The sequence below is a fragment of the Chiloscyllium punctatum genome, chromosome 9, assembly GCF_047496795.1.
Source record: "Chiloscyllium punctatum isolate Juve2018m chromosome 9, sChiPun1.3, whole genome shotgun sequence".
Classification (NCBI taxonomy): Eukaryota; Metazoa; Chordata; class Chondrichthyes; order Orectolobiformes; family Hemiscylliidae; genus Chiloscyllium; species Chiloscyllium punctatum.
The window spans coordinates 13457029-13475003 of record NC_092747.1 but is presented as its reverse complement, the minus strand read 5'-3'; positions in this window follow the sequence as shown (position 1 = coordinate 13475003).

Here is a 17975-nt window from a genome sequence, read left to right as displayed (position 1 = left end):
TTGATCTTATGATTGATTGAAAGTGCACAATTTACATTTGAGTTGAACCAATGTTAAAAAGAATTAGCCTGCACACTTAGTTGCTATACTTGAGTTGGCACATCTTTAACACAAGGTGCATTCTTAGTTTTAGGCTGTTAATTTGTGTTACTGTGGTTTGATTTGATTTATTGTTATCAATGTACCTGGGTATAGTGTAAGGTTTTGTTTTGTGAGCAGTAGAGACAGATCATAATAAACAAGGACATAGCGATCACAGAGTGCTTAGCCAGAGTGAGGAATTCAGATTACAGCTGCACAGGAAGATCAACATTAACAAGATCAACATAATTTTTTAAATTAAAGAGGTCCATTCAGCAGTCCAATAATGGCAGGGAAGAAGCTATTCTTGAAACTGTTGGTGTGTGCGTTCAAACCTCTGTATGCTCTGCCTCATGGAAGAAGTTGTAGAAGAGTATTACCAGGGTGGGTGGGGTCTTTAATGATGTTGGCAGCCTTTCCATGGCAATGAGAAGTGTAGATGGAGTCCATGGATGGGAGGCTGGCTTCCAAGATGGTCTGGGCTGTGTACTTTACCTTCTGTAGCTTCTTACACTCCTGAGTAGAGCAATTGTTGTATCAGACCGTTATGCACCCAGAATGCTTTCTATGGTGCATCTGTAAAGGTTAGTGACATACCAAATTTCCTGAGCTGCCTGAGGAAGAAGAGGCGTTGTTGTGCGTGCTTTACCGTCGCATCTACATAGGAGGTCCAGGACAGATTTTAATCTTAGCTAAAGCATGTATCCCTGTCCAGTTATAATAATGAGTGTTGAACCCGGACCATCAAAAATGAAACTGACAATGTAAATCTTCCACACGGATCGGAAAATGACCTTCTGTTCACAACCGTAAGAGATAAGAGAGTTTGCCTTATGCACATCAAAATAAGTAAAAAGGAGAACTTCGAACATCACGCTGTGATACAAAATAAATTTAAAGATGCTGTCCCTTGAACAGCATGCTTCAAACAAAGAAATTGAAAAGCTGAAGGGAGGTTTGAAAGCTTATCAGTCATTTCTTTCGAAAAGGTAAGGCCTGCACTGAAGTATTATTTTACACTTGCCATCTATTGGTAAAACAGAAGATAATTCTTTGAACATGGAGACAGGATAGTGAAGATGATGTTTGGTTTGCTTGCCTTTATTAGTCAGTGAATTAAGCATAGGAATTAGGATGCCATATGGGCTTAATGATTCGGCCACTTTTGGAATACTGAGTTCAATTCTGATCTCCCTGCTATAGGAAAGATGTTGTTAAATGTTAAAAGCTTTGAAAAATATTTATAAGAATGTTGACAGGGTTGGAGGGTTTGTGCTATCGGGAATTGCTGAATAGGCTGGGGCTGTTTTCCCTGGAGTGTTGGAGGTTGAAGGGTGACCTTATAGAGGTTTATAAAATCATTAGGGGCACGGACAGGGTAAATAGCCAAGGCTCTTTTCCCATGGTAGGGAATTCCAGAACTAGAAGGCATAGGTGTAAGGTGAGAAGGGAAATATTTAAAAGGGACCTAAGGGGCAACTGTTTTACACAGAAGGTGAGCTGCCAGAGGAAGTGGTGGAGGCTGGTGCAATTACAATATTTAAAAGTCATTTGGATGGGTAAATGAATAGGAAGGATTGAGAAGGATATGGGGCCAAATACTGGCAAATGGGACTAGATTGATTTAGGATATCTGGTTGACAAGGATGAGTGGACTGAAGGGTCTGTGCCTGTACTACGCAGCTCAATGACAAAATCATTCACAGATGGACAAGCAATTAATGAAGAAATGGCTGCGGCTGCTAACTCTTCAAAGAATTTAAAAATGAAGAAGAAAGAATAACAACACTGTTGCGTCCACAGCATGAAGAATCTTTGAAGACTTCTTTCAATAAGTATAGTAGGATCTGAAGGACTGAGAGTGTTTCGATAAATCCATCAACCTGACTGACCCAGCCCTGCAGCTCCTATTTGAGCACAGCGTTTTTAAGGACATGACAACTAAAGAGGATCATCTCACCCTTTTGCCCCTGAAAGAGGGAACAAGGCGTCAAGATATCTATAACAAATTCAAAAAGTAAATGCTTCAGATAACCACCCCACCAAGAAACTAGTTTCCATTGGTGCCAGCGGGAGATGGTGGAGGCTGGTACAATTACAACATTTAAAAGGCACCTGGATAGATATAGGGAATAGGAAGGGTTTAGCGGGAGATGGGCCAAGTGCAGGCAAATGGGACAAGGTTAATTTAGGATATCCGGTTCACATGAATGAGTGGGACCAAAGGGTCTGTTTCTGTGCTGTACATCTCTCTGACTCTATGACTTTATAACTGACAGTGCACCAGCCATGTCTGATGCGAATGCGTTTTACAGAAATGATCTTGTTTCTCTTCTTTTGTCAGTTGCCACTTTCTAATCCACCAGCAAGCACTCACAAGTGAAGTTATGGATTTTTTCTCATGCAATAATTAAGATTGTAAACTCAATTCAAGCAAGAGCCATTCAGCAGTATTTGTTTAAATCCTTGTGCATTGTTGACTGCAGTGAATTAATCCTTCATGCTGTGTAAGATGGTCATGTTGGGGGAAGGTTCTGCGAGGATTTTTAGATCTTAGTCTGAAATCATCACACTTTCTTAAATCACGGAATGGAGTATGCAGTGAGCTGTCTGACAATGCAAAGTTGCTCAACTTCAGATTCCTTACAGACATCACACCAAACTGAATGAGCTGAACTATGAACTGCAGGAAAATGATAGTGACTTAGCCATCACCATGTGATGAGTGCTGTGAAAGCGTTCAAACTGGAAGTGTGTCCGTTCCCCTCCCAATTAAAAAATAAAACTTTACAAAACGTCCTGAGGTGTCTGGAGGAAATATTAAGAGAAAAATCAAAGATACTGATTAATAGCGCCTCCTGAAAATCTGTGCATGCCTGAAGAAGTTAGCAGAGGAGCAGCACAGTGGGTCAGTGGTTAGCACTTACAGTATCAGGGACCTGCGTTTGATTCCAGCCTCAGACGACTGTCTGTGTGGAGTTTGCACATTCTCGCCGTGTCGACGTGGGTTTCCTCCAGGTGCTCCGGTTTCCTCCCACAATCCAAAGATATGCAGGTTAGGTAGATTAGCTGTGGAAAATGCAGGGTTATTGGGTAGAGGGGTTGGGTTTTGGCAGGATGCTCTTCGAAAGGGCTGGTGTGGACTTGATGAGCCGAATGGCCTGCTTCCACACTGTAGGGATTCTATGATTCCGAGGTGTTTTCAGGAATTAAATGTGATGGAACAAACTGACATGTTTGTCTCAAATCCATTCCTTCACATAGACAATGGTAGAGTGGCAATTCCATCAGGTGTTCTGTCTTTATTTTATATATTCTTTTGGATAGATCATGCATTGCACTTAAATTCGAAAAGTGATCTTGCGCTTAAAAATGTTGGAGACGAGGGAAAAGACCTTTGTCATTCAACTGTCATTATCTATGTCCCTCATGATATCATAAATCTCATAAAATCAACCTGGTTTCAGTGATCCTTTTTCAGAAGTTAACTCTGCTTTCTCTCCCTGGATGCTGCCAAACCTGCTGAATTTCTCCAATTTATTTCCATTTTTGTTTTAGATTTTCAGCATCTGCAGTTCTTTGTCGCTTTGTTACTATTCCTGTGTCATACCAACAGTATGAACACGTTGACCTTAATTATACAATCAGTTATATAACTTCATAAAGTCGGGCTTTCACATATGCTCTTGGCAGGTGTTTGTCTGATGCAATCTAATGCTAATAAATCTAACCAATATCTTCTTCTCTCTGGAGCAATTTCCATTAAACTGCCTGAAACTGGAAAGGTCTCTCTTTCTCAGTAATGATTATTCCTGAGCTTAAAACACAAGTCCTGATTTTTTATCAGAAACCTTGAGATGCAATAGTCTACTTTGCTGAGTTGTAAACTCTCCAATGGTAAGTAAAATCCCATTAGTTCTGAAAAACCCTAACCCTCAAGAGTTCTTAAGAAGAATCATCACAGCTACTGAAGCATTCAAAAAATAATTATTTATTCCTTCAGACACACTACAATACCCACATGTCACCACCTCAAAATACAAAACTTCCAACTTAATGCAAATGGTATCAAAAATATATATAAATCATACAATTTACATTACATCTCCCTCCAAAGAAAAATGAAAATATGTCCTTAAAAAACATTTCCATTGTTCATCAAAATGTATCTTAGCACTATAGAAATTGCTGAAGAAACTCAGCCAGTCTGGCAGCATCTGAGGAGAGAAAGCAGAGTCAACATTTTGCGTCGTAGAGTCATGGAGTCATACAGCAGGGAAACAGACCCTTCAGTTCAACCAGTCCACGCTGACCATGATCACAAATCAAACTAATCCCACCTGATTGCATTTGGTTTATATCCTTCTAAACCTTTCCCAATCATAAACTTATCCAAATGTCTTTTAAACGTTGTTCCTGTATCTGCATCAACCACTTCACCTGGCAATTCATTCCACACACAGGCCACTCTCTGTGTAAAAAAAATTGTCCCTCATATCCTTTTAAGACCTTTCTTCTCTCACGTTAAACATATGTTCTCTAGTTTTGAACTCCCCCAAACTAGAGAAAAGACACTTGCCATTTAACTGTCATTATCTATGCCCCTCGTGATTTTATAAATCTCAACAAAATCACCTTGGGTTCAGTGACCTTTTTCAGAAGTTAACTCTGCTTTCTCTCCCCAGGTGCTGCTATACCTGCTGAGTTTCTCCAATACATTTCTATTTTTGTTTCAGATTTCCAGCATCTTGTTGCTTGAATCTTACCACTACTCTTGAGTCATACCAATAGAGTGAACACGTTGACCTTAACCGTACAATCAGTCACATAACTTCATACTGGTGTCTTTGATATTTTCTTTTCCAGATTTTCAAATTGTACAGCTGGAGAATTAACCCCCATCAAAATAATCATAAATGCTTGTCCTGAAAGTTTTCTGTGAAAATGGAATAGTTGTGGTCCATGCAAATGCTGCGTTCATCCACAATATTGGCGATTTTCAGTCCGAAATGATCTAGGGCCAGTTCAAGATCTTTGGGTTTATGGTTCTGTATTGAATTTATTGGAGGGACTGCTGCTGTGAATCTGAATGGGTTTTCATGCCAACTCTTCCCACATTTGCTGCATTAATGGATGCTCCTCTTCCTGTGGCTTGTGTTGAATTCTGTCACACTTTACCATGTATCGTTCCCTGTAAACGTGTCTATTCAGTGGATATCTCAGAATTGGTCAGCTTAACCCTGGCACAGGCACCACCTTTAAAAGCTCCCTGGACACAGAGACAAGCACAGTCAGTCCAGAGCTTTTACATGGAGGTGCCAGTGTTGGACTGAGGTGCACAAAGTTAGAAAACATACATCACCAGGTTATAGTCCAACAGGTTTATTTAGAAGCACTAGCTTTCAGTGGGCTGCTCCTTCATCATGTAGCTGTGGAGCAGGACCATAAGACACAAAATTTATTGCAAAAGATTACAGTGTCACGCAACTGAAATGATATATTAAACAAACCGACAGCTACCTGATGAAGGAGCAGTGCTCTGAAAGCTAGTGTTTCCAAATAAACCTGTTGGACTATAACCTGGTGTTCTGTGATTTTTAACTTAATCCAGATCTTCCTTGCATTGGTGCCGCTCATGGGTTGATAGAGAAAACTCAGTGTCTTTTCTGGAGATCCTGCTGGATGGGATGGTTCCTCTTGTTGCAGGGCTAGTCCCACACCATGTCAGCCTGCTTCATAGGTGACAGCAGTCTCAGCCATCCAGTAGAAGGCACGGTACTGTCAACAATTTTCTCCACTCCACCATCTTCTTTCCCATACCTCACACTGTACTCCTCTATTATATCCAGTACCATGTACTATTCCTGCCAAACCTTATGCTCTAGCATTCTCACTGTTTCCTGCATCATCTTCCCTACTCGCCTAACCCAAACCCCAACACTACTAACCCTCCGTGCCCTCTATGCTGCCTACTCACTCATTTGGTGCACCTACATCGACAGTAATATCTGTGCCTCCGATTTTCATCACCTTTAAAACCTGCCTTTCTCTCATTTCAGGAGGAGAACAGCCCACAGTAAGGCAGAAACAGTAAAGCGAGGTGATATGTTTTCTGTCATTTGACTCCTCAAACCATTTTGAGGAGGGTATCCAGACTCTGACTGCCCTGAGCAGGCTCCTGAGTGATACCAGAGTCTGTCCTTGGCATACCGTGCTGAGATACCTGAGCAAAGGCTATTCCTCGTGACTCAACTCAGGCTTGCAGACAACTGGGGCAAGTTTCCTGATTATGTGTTAGCGCCAGACAGACATAGCAGTAAAGTAATGACATGAGGCTGGCAGCTCTGGATGAGGGACAAAGAACAAAAAGGAATGGCAACACACGTGTAGGTTACTGCTTCAACCAGATAGCTCAGAGAGACTGAGAGCTATGACAGACAGCAGGGAGATGCAGCCTGATCCAACATATGAGCTGTCGCTATCAGAGAGTTGAGCAAATAATAATTAGCAATAAGGAGGTAATGTGCTCAGCAGAGGTAAGCAATGAACTTGGAATGTCATTGCTATAACTACAGGTGAAGGAAGGAGAGAGGATAGTCAGCTGTCAAAGAATAGAATAACAGAAGGCAGACTGACCTTCTGACTGTCTGCCTGCATCTGTGTGAAATTAAGCAGTTAGTGCACAGGGTGGTTCTTGAACCTCGCACCTAACTGATCTGTGAACATAACATAGCTGTCAGTCAACAATTGGGCAATTGTTTGACAAATTCCAAGTTTTGAGTCATTGACACTGAGAGTAAACCTTCAAACCAGATGATGTTTAGGCAATCAATTGAAATAACTGGCAACTCATAGTCCTCAAACTTACATTAAAACTCTTACATTAAAACTCTTGAACGTTCAAGCATAAATTTTCTTCTTTAAACATGAAACAATTTTCAATACTATTTTTTTTAAACTTTCTCTTCAATGTTTAAAGTGCAACAGATTTAGACAGTTTGACAGCTTGGTAGTTCTGCAGACTTATCAGACTTTGACATATCCCAATACTTGCTCCAAAGATCCTAAAAGGGCACCTGACCTCTCCAAAAAGCTGCCTGAATCTTCAAAGTAACACCAAGAGATTTAAACCTGTTGCTCAAATTTATAAATCTAATGAGTCATCTTTTAGAAACCTCAGTGATGAAGACTTCTCCTGAATGAAAGCAACTGCATTTTTGAAACAGGCCCCTGCCTCCCTGATAAATATATCTGTCATATATATTGTGTTCCCAATTCTGTCTTGTTGGGTGTTGAATGTTGGGTGCGATCTGCTGACTTGGGGCTCCAATGGCTTCATGAAAATCTGGGCAATTATGAATCTATTTCCAGTGTGTTGCCTATGTTGTTGAGTTGCAACCTCGCCATTTCTCTTTCGGGTCTGATTCATTGCTACATCTCTCAATGACCTTATTCATACTGAGGTAGGATTTCATCAAATTATCAAACCACAGAGGTATGCAGTATGTATGGACATGATTTGGCCTAGCATGCCTACACCGTCTCTTTGGTAGACCTAACCAATTATTTTCACTTCCCAACTCTGTCCCCATCATCCTCCAATTATTCCTGCATCAAGTATTTATCTAATTCTCTTTGAATTCTGCTGTTGAGTCTGTTTTCCACTGACTTATTATGCAGTTCATTCCACACCAAACCTAATGCAATGGAAAAGTCTCCTATAATCATCTGATTCTTTTACCAGTTACCTGCAAGGGCAGCACAGTGGCTCAGTGGTTAGCACTGCTGCCTCACAGTACCAGGGACCCAGGTTTGATTCCAGCCTCGGGTGACTGTCTGTGTGGAGTTTGCATATTCTCACTGTGTCTGTGTGTGTTTCCCCTGAGTGCTCCGGTTTCCTCCCACAGTGCAAAGATGTGCAGGTTAGGTAGATTGGCCATGCTAAATTGCTTATTGTGTTCAGGGATGTGTAGGCTTAGGTGCATTAGTCAGGGAAAATGTAGAGTAATAGAGTAGGGGAATGGGTCTGGGTGGGTTATTCTTCGGAGGGTTGGTGTGAACTTGTTGGGCCAAATGGCCTGTTTCCACACTGTAGGGATTCTATGAACTTGTGTGGCATGGTTTCCATGTCATCTGCCATGCCAAAACTCATAAGTTACTTCAACAAAAGTTTTGATGGTTTTCGACCATAAACAAACTCTCATCTTAACCTTCATTCTCCGAGATACCATTCCAGATTGTCCCTCTCTCTGTCTGTCTGTCTCTCCCTCCTGTAGTTACAGAAATTGGTCTGAGTTAACTGAACTAAATTGCAGGGACACAGTCCTTGATCTTGTGATGTTTCTCCAATGATGTGAATTTAACTGGATGAGAACTGAAGTTTTATTGGCCACTGTGTATTGTGACATTAACAGATTCAGAAACCAATTGTATTTTCACTCACAACACTGAACAGAAGAAACCTTCCAAAACACATCTGTACTGCCACCATGCATGGCAGGAGATTATTGTTCTTTTCACGGTTGGTGCGAGGGCAGAAGGCAGGATTCACTAAAGTGTCCAAGTTAGAGACGTTTTCTCCTAAGGAATGAGCCTGTCCTGCTACACTCTAGATCCTAAACAGGGTCAGTGGAGAAAAGAAAAAAAGAAGAGAAAACAAGATGGCTGCGTATCACTTTTAAAATGTCATTGGATGAAACCTGTCATTGGTGGGGAGTCAGTATCATAAAATGGCTATAACATAGAAGAAGGCCATTTGACACATTGTGTTCTTATTGGTTTTCTGCAGACTCCTCAGATACTGAAGTAGCTTATGTTCAAATGCAATAAGACCTGAACAAAGTACAGACTTGGGCTGAAAAGTGGCAAGTAACATTTGCCTCTACACAGAAGAACTAAGAGACCTCGGAGTGCAGGTTCATAGCTCCTTGAAAGTTAAGTCACAGGTAGATAGAGTAGTGAAGAAGGCGTTTGGTATGCTTTCTTTTATTGGTCAGAGCATTTAGTACAGAAGTTGGGAGGTCATGTTGCAGCTGTAAAGGACATTAGTTAGGCCATTTTTGGGCAATTCTGGTCTCCCTCCTTTCAGTAGGAGGTTGTGAAACTTGAAAGGGTTTAGAAAAGATTTACAAGGATGTTGTCAGGGTTAGAGGGCTTGAGCTATCGGGAGAGGCTGAATAGGCTGGAGTTGTTTTCTCTGGAGCATCGGAGGCTGAGGGGTGACCTTATAGAGGTTTATAAAATCATGAGAGGCATGGATATGATGAATAGACTAGGTGAAAGTGGGTACTGCAGATCTGGAGTTTAGAGTCAAGATTAGAGTTGTGCTGGAAAAGCACAGCAGGTTAGGCAGCATCTGAGGAGCAGAAAATTCGACGTCGATTTCCCTGCTCCTCGGATGCTGCCTGACCTGCTGTGCTTTTCCAGCACCACTCTAATCCTGAGTAGACAAGATCTTTTTCTTTGGGGTTTGGGAGTCCAGAACTCGAGGGCATAGGTTTAAGGTGAAAGGGAAAATATTTAAAATGGACCCAAGGGGCAACATTTTCCTGCAGAGGTTGTTGTGTGCATGGAATAAGCAACCAGAAGAAGTGGTGGAGGTTGGTACAATTAGAACATTTAAAAGGCATCTGGATGGGTATATGAATAGGAAGGGTTTAGGTAATATGGCCTAAGTGCTGGCAAATGGGACTAGATTATGTTGAGTTTTGTGGTTGGTATGGTTGAGTTAAATTTTCTGTGCTGTGCATCTCTATGACACTATGATTCTAAATGCCAGGCAATGACGATGTCCAGTAAGGTACAATCTAACCACTGTTTGCTGACATGCAGTGGTATTACATTTACTGACTCTCCACTGTGAACATCCTGGGGGGCTTACCATTGATCAGAAACTCAACTCGATTCACCACATAAACACAGTGGTTACAAGTATAGGTCAGAGTATAGGTTCAAGAGGGCAGCTCCAATGATGATGGATTGAATAATGCCTGACAAGGGAGGAGAAAAAAAAATGGCAAAGGGCCTCCGAAGCCCTCCTTGAATTTTGGCAGCCATGACATTAATGCCTGGGAGAAGCTTGATCTCAATTGATCAAATCATCCTCATCCAGCTGTATCACAACTTGTGTCTAAATGCCTTAACATTGAGGCAATGCAGTGGTGGAGAAGGAAATCAGAGGAATTAAGTCTTCTTGAAATTCTGGATCCAACTGTCCTTAAATCCAGCCAGCATCTCTCATCTCCCTTTCTCTTTGACCTCCTCTGACTCCGCAATCTTCCAGTAGCTCCATTCCACCAGTTATTGCCTCTTGGTTATTCCACCATATTAAGGGCATTAAGCCATAAAGCCATGGAGTAGCAGATTGAGTTTAACCTAGATAAATGTGAGCTGCTGCATCTTGAAAAGGCAAATCAGGTCAGGCCTTATACATTTCATGATAGGGTCCTGGGGAGTTGCCGAACACAGAGACCTTGGAGTGCAGATTTGTAGTTGCTTGAAAGTGGGGTCGCAGGTAGATAAGATAGTGAAGAAGGCATTTGGTACGCTTTCCTTTATTGGTCATTGCTTTGAGGATAAGAGTTAGGAAGTCGTGATGCAACTCTGTAGCCATTGGTTAAACCATTTTTGGAATACTGTATTTAATTCTGCTCTCCCTGCTATAGGAAAGATGAAATTTGAAAGAGTTCAGAAAAAAGTTTACTGGGATGGTGCCAGGGTTGGTGTGGGGTTTGAGCTACTGGAAGAAGTTGAATAGGCTGGAGCTGTTTTCCCTGGAGCCTCAGAGGCTGAGGGGTGACCTTATAGAGGTTTATGAATTCATGAGGGGCATGGATAGGGTGAATAGGAAAGGTATTTTCCTCCGTGTAAGGGAGTCCAAAACTAGACTTAAGATGAGAGGGAAAGATATAAAAGGGACCTAAGGGGAAACCTTTTCACATAGAGTGAGGTGCATTTATGGCATGAGCTGCCAGAGGAAGTAATGGAGGTTGGTACAATTACAACATTTAGGATGGGTACATGAATAGGAAGGGTTTAGAGGGATATGGGTCAAATATTGGCAAAGGGGACTAGATTGACTTGGGATGTGTGGTTGGTGTGGATGACTTGGACCGAAGATGTTTTACAACTCTCTGACTCGACATAGGAACAGGGATAGGCCATTAGGCAGCTGACCCGACACTCCTCACTGACACTGTCCTGCACTGTTCCAGCATTGCTAACCAGCACTGAGGTATTCCCTCCCCAAAGCAGAGAAGAATTGGTGAGGGAGAAATCAATTGCAAAAAGAGAGGGAGGCAGGAGCATGGGTTGCCAGGAGGTAAGTTTCCCACTTAAAAGGGACTTACCTCAAGAGTCAAGCCTCCGCCTTTGTCGGCAGCTGCGAGGACAGAGGCTGCCGAGAAGGTAAATTACTGCTTTAAAAACTTACCTCGTGAATAGGCAGAGCGCACGCTGAACAGGTGTGGACATGAGACTGCTGAGTAAGTGAAGTAACATATTTGGGAGGTTGCGTTACCTGAAACACTACTTAGGTAGTGTCTCCCACCCATCCTCCTCCTCAAATCAAAAAAAAGGGTTCTCTGCACCGGATTGGTAAGGTTTTTAAAATTTTTATTATTATTAGTCTCTTTGGGAACTTAGACGAGTGCGAATGTTGTTTAGGACAGTTAAATCTTCCTCCTGCAAAATGTGAGAGAGAAGGGTCACCACTAGTGTTCCTGCTGCAGGAAGTGCACCCAACTCCAGCTCCTCAAAAACAGCATTAGGGAACTAGAGCTGGAGCTGGATGAACTTTGGATCATTCTGGAAGCAGACGGGATTACTGAGAGGAGTTACAGGGAGGTAGCCACACCTTAGGTACAAGAAAAAGGCAGATGGGTTACAGTCAGGAGACGAAAAGAGAACCGGCAGACTGTGCAGGGAACCCCTGTGGCCATTCCCCTCAGTGACAAGTATGCTGTTTTGGATACTATTAGCAGGGACAACTTACCAGAGGTAAGCCATGGGGCCCAGGTCTCTGGTGCAGTGTCTGTCCCTGTTGCTTAGAAGGGAAGGGGGAGATGAGCAGAGCAGTAGTCATTGGGGACTCCATAGTTAGGGGGACAGACAAAGGTTCTGTGGGAACGAGAGAGACTCATGGTTGGTGTGTTGCCTCCAAGGTGCCAGGTTTTGTGATGTCTCGGATCGTATTATCAGGATTCTTGAGGGGAATGGAGAGCAGCCCCAAGTCGTGGTCCACATATGGACCAATGACTTAGATAGGAAAAGGGATAGGGATTTAAGGTAGAGATTCAGGGAGCTAGGATGGAAGCTTGAAGCTATAACAAACAGAGTTGTTGTCTTTGGTTTGTTGCCTGTGTCATGTGCTAGCAAGGCGAGGAATAGGGAGAGAGAGGAGTTGAACACATGGCTGCAGGGATGGTGCAGGAGGGACCGTTTCAGACACCTGGATAACTGGGGCTCATTCTGAGGTAAGTGGGAGCTCTACAAACGGGATGGTCTACACCTGAACCAGAGGGGTACCAATATCCTGCAGGAAATATTTGCTAAGACTGTTCAGGAGGGTTTAAACTGATTCAGATGGGGATGGGAACCTAAATTGTAGTTCCAGTGTCCAGGAGGTTGAGAGTAGCGTGGTCAGAAATATGGTTTCAAGGTCACAAGAGTTCACGGCAAGCAGGAAGGTGGCTTGAAGTGTGTCTACTTCAATGCCAAGAGCATCCAGAATAAGGTGGGTGGACTTGCAGCATGGGTTGGTGTCTGGAACTTTGATGTTGCAGCCATTTCAGAGACATGGATAGAACAGGGTCAGGATTAGTTGTTTCAGGTTCTGGGATCTAGATGTTTCAGTAAGAATAGAGAAGATGGTAAAAGAGAGGGAGGTGTGACATTGTTAGTCAAGGACAGTATTAGGGTGGCAGAGTGGACGTTTAAGGACTTGTCCACTGAGGTATTATGGGCTGAGAATAGAAACAGGAAGGTGTGGGTGTAGGGAGTTTTCTATAGGCCTCCAAATAGTTCCAGAGATGTGGAAGAAAGGATTGCAAAGATGATTCTGGATAGGAGTGAGATTAACAGGGTAGTTGTGAAGGGGTTCTTTAACTTTCCAAATATTGACTGGAAATACTATTGTTTGAGTAATTTAGATGGATCAGTTTTTGTCCAATGTGTGCAGGAGGGTTTCCTAACACAGTATATAGATAGGCCAACAAGAGGCAAAACCACATTGGACTTGGTATTTGGTAATGAACCAGGCTGGATGTTGGATTTGGAGGTAGGTGAGCACTTGGTGATGGTGACCACAATGTTTACTTTAGTGATGGAAAGGGATTAGGTATATATCACAGGGCAAGAGTTATAGCTGGGGGAAAGACAATTATAATGCAATTAGGCAAGATTTAGGATGCATAGGATGGGGAAGGAAACTGCAAGGGAGGGCACAAGTAAATTGTCGAACATATTCAAGGAAAAGTTACTGAGTTTCCTTGAAAAGTATGTACCTATCAGGCAGGGAGGAAGTGGTCGAGTGAGGGAGCTGTCGTTTACTAAGGAAGTTGAATCTCTTGTCAAGAGGAAGAAGAAGGCTTATGTTAGGAAGAGACATGAAGGCTCAGTTAGGGTGCTTAAGAGTTACAAGTTATCCAGAAAAGATCTAAAGAGAGAACTAAGAAGAGCCAGGAGAGAAGACATTGGCAGATAGGATCAAGGAAAACCTAAAGCTTTCTATAGATATATCAAGAATTAAAAAAAAGACTAAAGTAAGATTCGGACCAATCAAGGACAGGAGTAGGAGGTTGTGCGTGGAGTCCGAGGAAATAGGAAAAGCACTAAATGAATATTTTTTGTCGGTATTCACAATGGAAAAAAAATGGTATTGAGGAGAATACTGAGATACAGGCTGCTAGACTGGATGGGATTGGAGTACACAAGGAGGATATGTTAGCAATTCTGGAAAGTGTGAAAATAGGTAAGTCCCCTGGGCCAGATGGGATTTATCCCAGGATTCTCTGGGAAGCCAGGGCAGAGATTGCAGAGCCTTTGGCTTTCATCTTTGTGTCATCATTGTCTGCAGGAATAGTGTGAGAAAACTGGAGGATAGCAAGTGCTGTTCTATTGTTCAAGAAGGGAGTGGAGACAACCTTGGAAATTAGAGACCAGCGAGCCTTACTTTGGTTGTGGGTAAAGTATTGGAAAGGGTTATAAGAGTTGGGATTTATAATCATCTAGAAAGAAATGAGTTGATTAGGAATAGTCAACGTGGTTTTGTGAAGGGTAGGTCATGCCTCACAAACCTTATTGAATTCTTTGAGAAGGTGACAAAACAGGTGGATGAGGGTAAAGCAGTTGATGTGGTGTATGTGGATTTCAGTAAAGCATTTGATAAGGTTCTACATGGTAGGCCATTGCACAAAATATGGAGGCATGGTACAAAAGAACATAACTTTAAATTGAGGGGTGGTAGATATTGGACAGATATCCGAGTGGTTTATTTATTCAGAGAGTATTAGGGGTGTGGAATGCCCTGCCTACAACAGTAGTACATTCGACAACTTTAAGGACATTTAAATGGTTATTGGATAAACATATGGATGAAAATGGAATAGTGTAGGATCAATAAGCTTCAGATTGGTTCAACAGGTCGGTGCAACATCGAGGGCCGAACGGCCTGTACTGTGCTATAATGTTCTATGTTCTAAGAATGAGCTGACTGGAGGTTCATGAGACCATCCCTTGGCTCTAATGCACTGCAGGGACACAGAATCACTCCTTGTGAGAAATCCCAGCCTTGACAGGGTAGATGCTGAGAGGTTGCTTCCCCTTGTGGGACAGTCTTGGATCAGAGGGCATACTCTTAGAATAAGTAGGCACACATTTCAAACAGGGATGAGGAGGAACTTGTTTTATCTCAGAGGGTAATCAATTTGTGGAATTCTTTCCCACCATGAGACCACAAGCTGTGGTTATTCCAAGCTAGTTCAAAAAGTGACCATGACTGAACGTAAGAGGAAATAAAATAGAAAAAAATCAACTGGACTCCTCTTCTATCTGCTATTAGATTCTGACATACATACAATTCAAATTCTGGGCATGTACAATATCCAAAGTGAATGAAACTCATCTTAATTTCATTAGGCACAGTCACAAATTCTGATCAGCTCCTTATGAGAGGAGGCCTGCAATTTTATCAAAACTTACCATAATTTATTGGACTAATTTGCATATCAGTCACGTTCAGGCTTGTGTATTAATAACAAATCTGTGAACCCTGAGAACCGTGATGAGCTTAATGCTGTTAGGTGTGAAATTATACAATTTCGTCAATGAGTGTAAATCGAAACAGCATCATAATTCCCATTAACTTCAAAAGTTTTCTTTCTAGCATTTTAACATTGTAACAGAAGAAAACCATTCAGCTCCTCCAGTCTGTTCCATCATTCAATTAGGTCATGGTTGATCTGTATCTTAAATTCATTTCCACGCCTTCAATTCCATTATATTTGATTCCCTACTATTTCTTTTCCAAGCAAAAACCTATCAATGTTGTGTTGAATATTTCCATTGATATAACCTCAGAAGCTTTCTGAGGCGGAGAGCTTTTCCAAACATTCATTCAGGGGATGTTGGCAATAGTGGCCAGGCCAGCATTTACTGCTCACTCCTTATGAGCCTTGGACAGGTGGTACTGAGCTGCCTTCTTGAACTCGGTGCAAGGACACTCAAAATGCCTTTAGGAAGCAAGTTCCAGGAAGGAAAATCCTATTTACCTGCTACCTTGCCCTGAACTCCACCCTCACTCCAGCATCCTCACCTCACATTTCCCTTGTATGCTTACCCTTTCCCAGGATCTGCCAAAGTGGCTCTTATGCCAAGGGCACTAATCGTCAAATCATGCTCACCAATTCACAGAATCACAGAATCCCTACACTGTGGAAGAAGGCCACTCAGCCCATCAAATCTACACTGATCCTCTGAAGAGCATCCTACATTTCCAATGATTAATCCACCAAGGCTGCACATTGCTGGACACTATGAGTTGGTCAATAGAGTCAGGTTCCTGGGAGTGACAATCACCAACAATCTATCCTGGGCCACCCACACATTGATGCAATAGTAAGAAGGCTCAGCCCCCAATGTCTCTTCTTCCTCAGGAAGCTGTGGCAATTTGACATGTCTAAAAGGACTCTCACCAACTTTTACTGATGCACCATAGAGAGCGTTCCATCTGGATGCATCATGACTTGGTATGGTAACTGCTCTGCCCAGGACCGTAAGAAACTACAGACAGTTGTGAACACAGCCCAGGCCCTCACACCGGCCAACCTTCCATCCATTGACTCCATTTACACTTCCCGCCACCTCAGGAAGTCAGTTAATATCATCAAAGACCCCTCCTGCCCTGGTTATAATCTCTTTCAACTCCTTGCATCAGGCAGAAGATACAAAAGCTTAAATACGTCTACCAACAGGTTCAAGAACACCTTCTTCCCTGCTGTTATTAGACTTTGAAATGGACCTTTCAAATTTCAAATTTAAAGTTGGTCTTGCTTTTTGTGCAGCCATAACTTTGTATACCTCACTCTGCTCATTCACCCTATGATCATCAAATTTTTTCATCTGCGTGTACTGCATACAAAACAACCTTTTCACTGTGCCTAGGTACACATGACAACCATAAATCAAATCAGCATGGCCAATCTGCCCAACCTGCAAATCTTTGGACTGTAATCGAACCCAGGTCCCTGGCACTGTGAGGCAGCAATGATACACATTGAGCCACAGTGGCTTGGGAGGTGCCTGCTTCCAGTATTGAATATATCTGAAGCCCAGACACACTGATGGACCCAGCCACAGGTGAGTGAAGGGAGATGGGCAGGAAAAATCAAAGCAAAGTTTGACTCAAAGTCAACTACCTCATAGAGTCATAGAATCATGGAGATGTACTCTGTTAGAATGTTATAGGTTTCTATGAGAACCCCTCGCACCACACACCCCCCCACCCCGACCACCACCAATCCTTCCAAACTCTCATGAATACATTCCTAACCAACTCAATCTCCTCCTATGTCAGTCCTGCCATCCCAGAAATCAATTCAGTAAACTTTTGCCATACTCCCTCAATAATAAGAACATCCTTTCTCAGATAAAAAAGAGCAATACTGCACATGATGCTTCAGGCAGGAGCTCGCTAATGCCCTTCAGTAGACAGTAAGGAAGGCAAATGGAATTATGGTCTGTATTTTAAAGGGAATGGAGTATTAAAAAAAGGCTTTGCTGAAACTACACAATAGGTGTGAAAATAGGGTGCACTCGGCAGACAACAGGTGGAATACTGTGATCAGTTTTGAGCCCCTTATTTGAAGAAAGACAGAGCAGGATTGGAGGCAGTCTTAGAGAAGGGTCACTAGGCTGATACTAAGTATGGAGGGACTGTTTAATGAGGAGAGGTTGAGTAGGGTGGACCTATCTAATTTGAATATAGAAGATGAGAGGTGACCTGACTGAAAGAGACATGATTCTTGACAGAACAGATGGAAATAGATTGTTTCTCTTTGTAGGAGAGTCAAGGACCAGATGGCATCATCTCAGAGTAAGGGGTCGCACTTATAAGACAAAGATGAGGAAGGATTTCTTCTCTCAGTGGGGAGTGAATCTGTGGAGTTCTTGGCTGCAGAGGGCTGCTGAGGCTGGGTCATTAAAGATATTCAAATATGAGATAGACAGATATTTAATCAGGAAGGGAATGAGGATTGTGGGATTAGGAAAGTGAAGTTGAAGATTATCAGTTCAGCCATCATCTCATTGAATGGTCGAGTAGACTCACTGGGCGAAATGGCTAACTTACAGTCATAGAGTCATAGAGATGTACAGCACGGAAAAAGACCCTTCGGTCC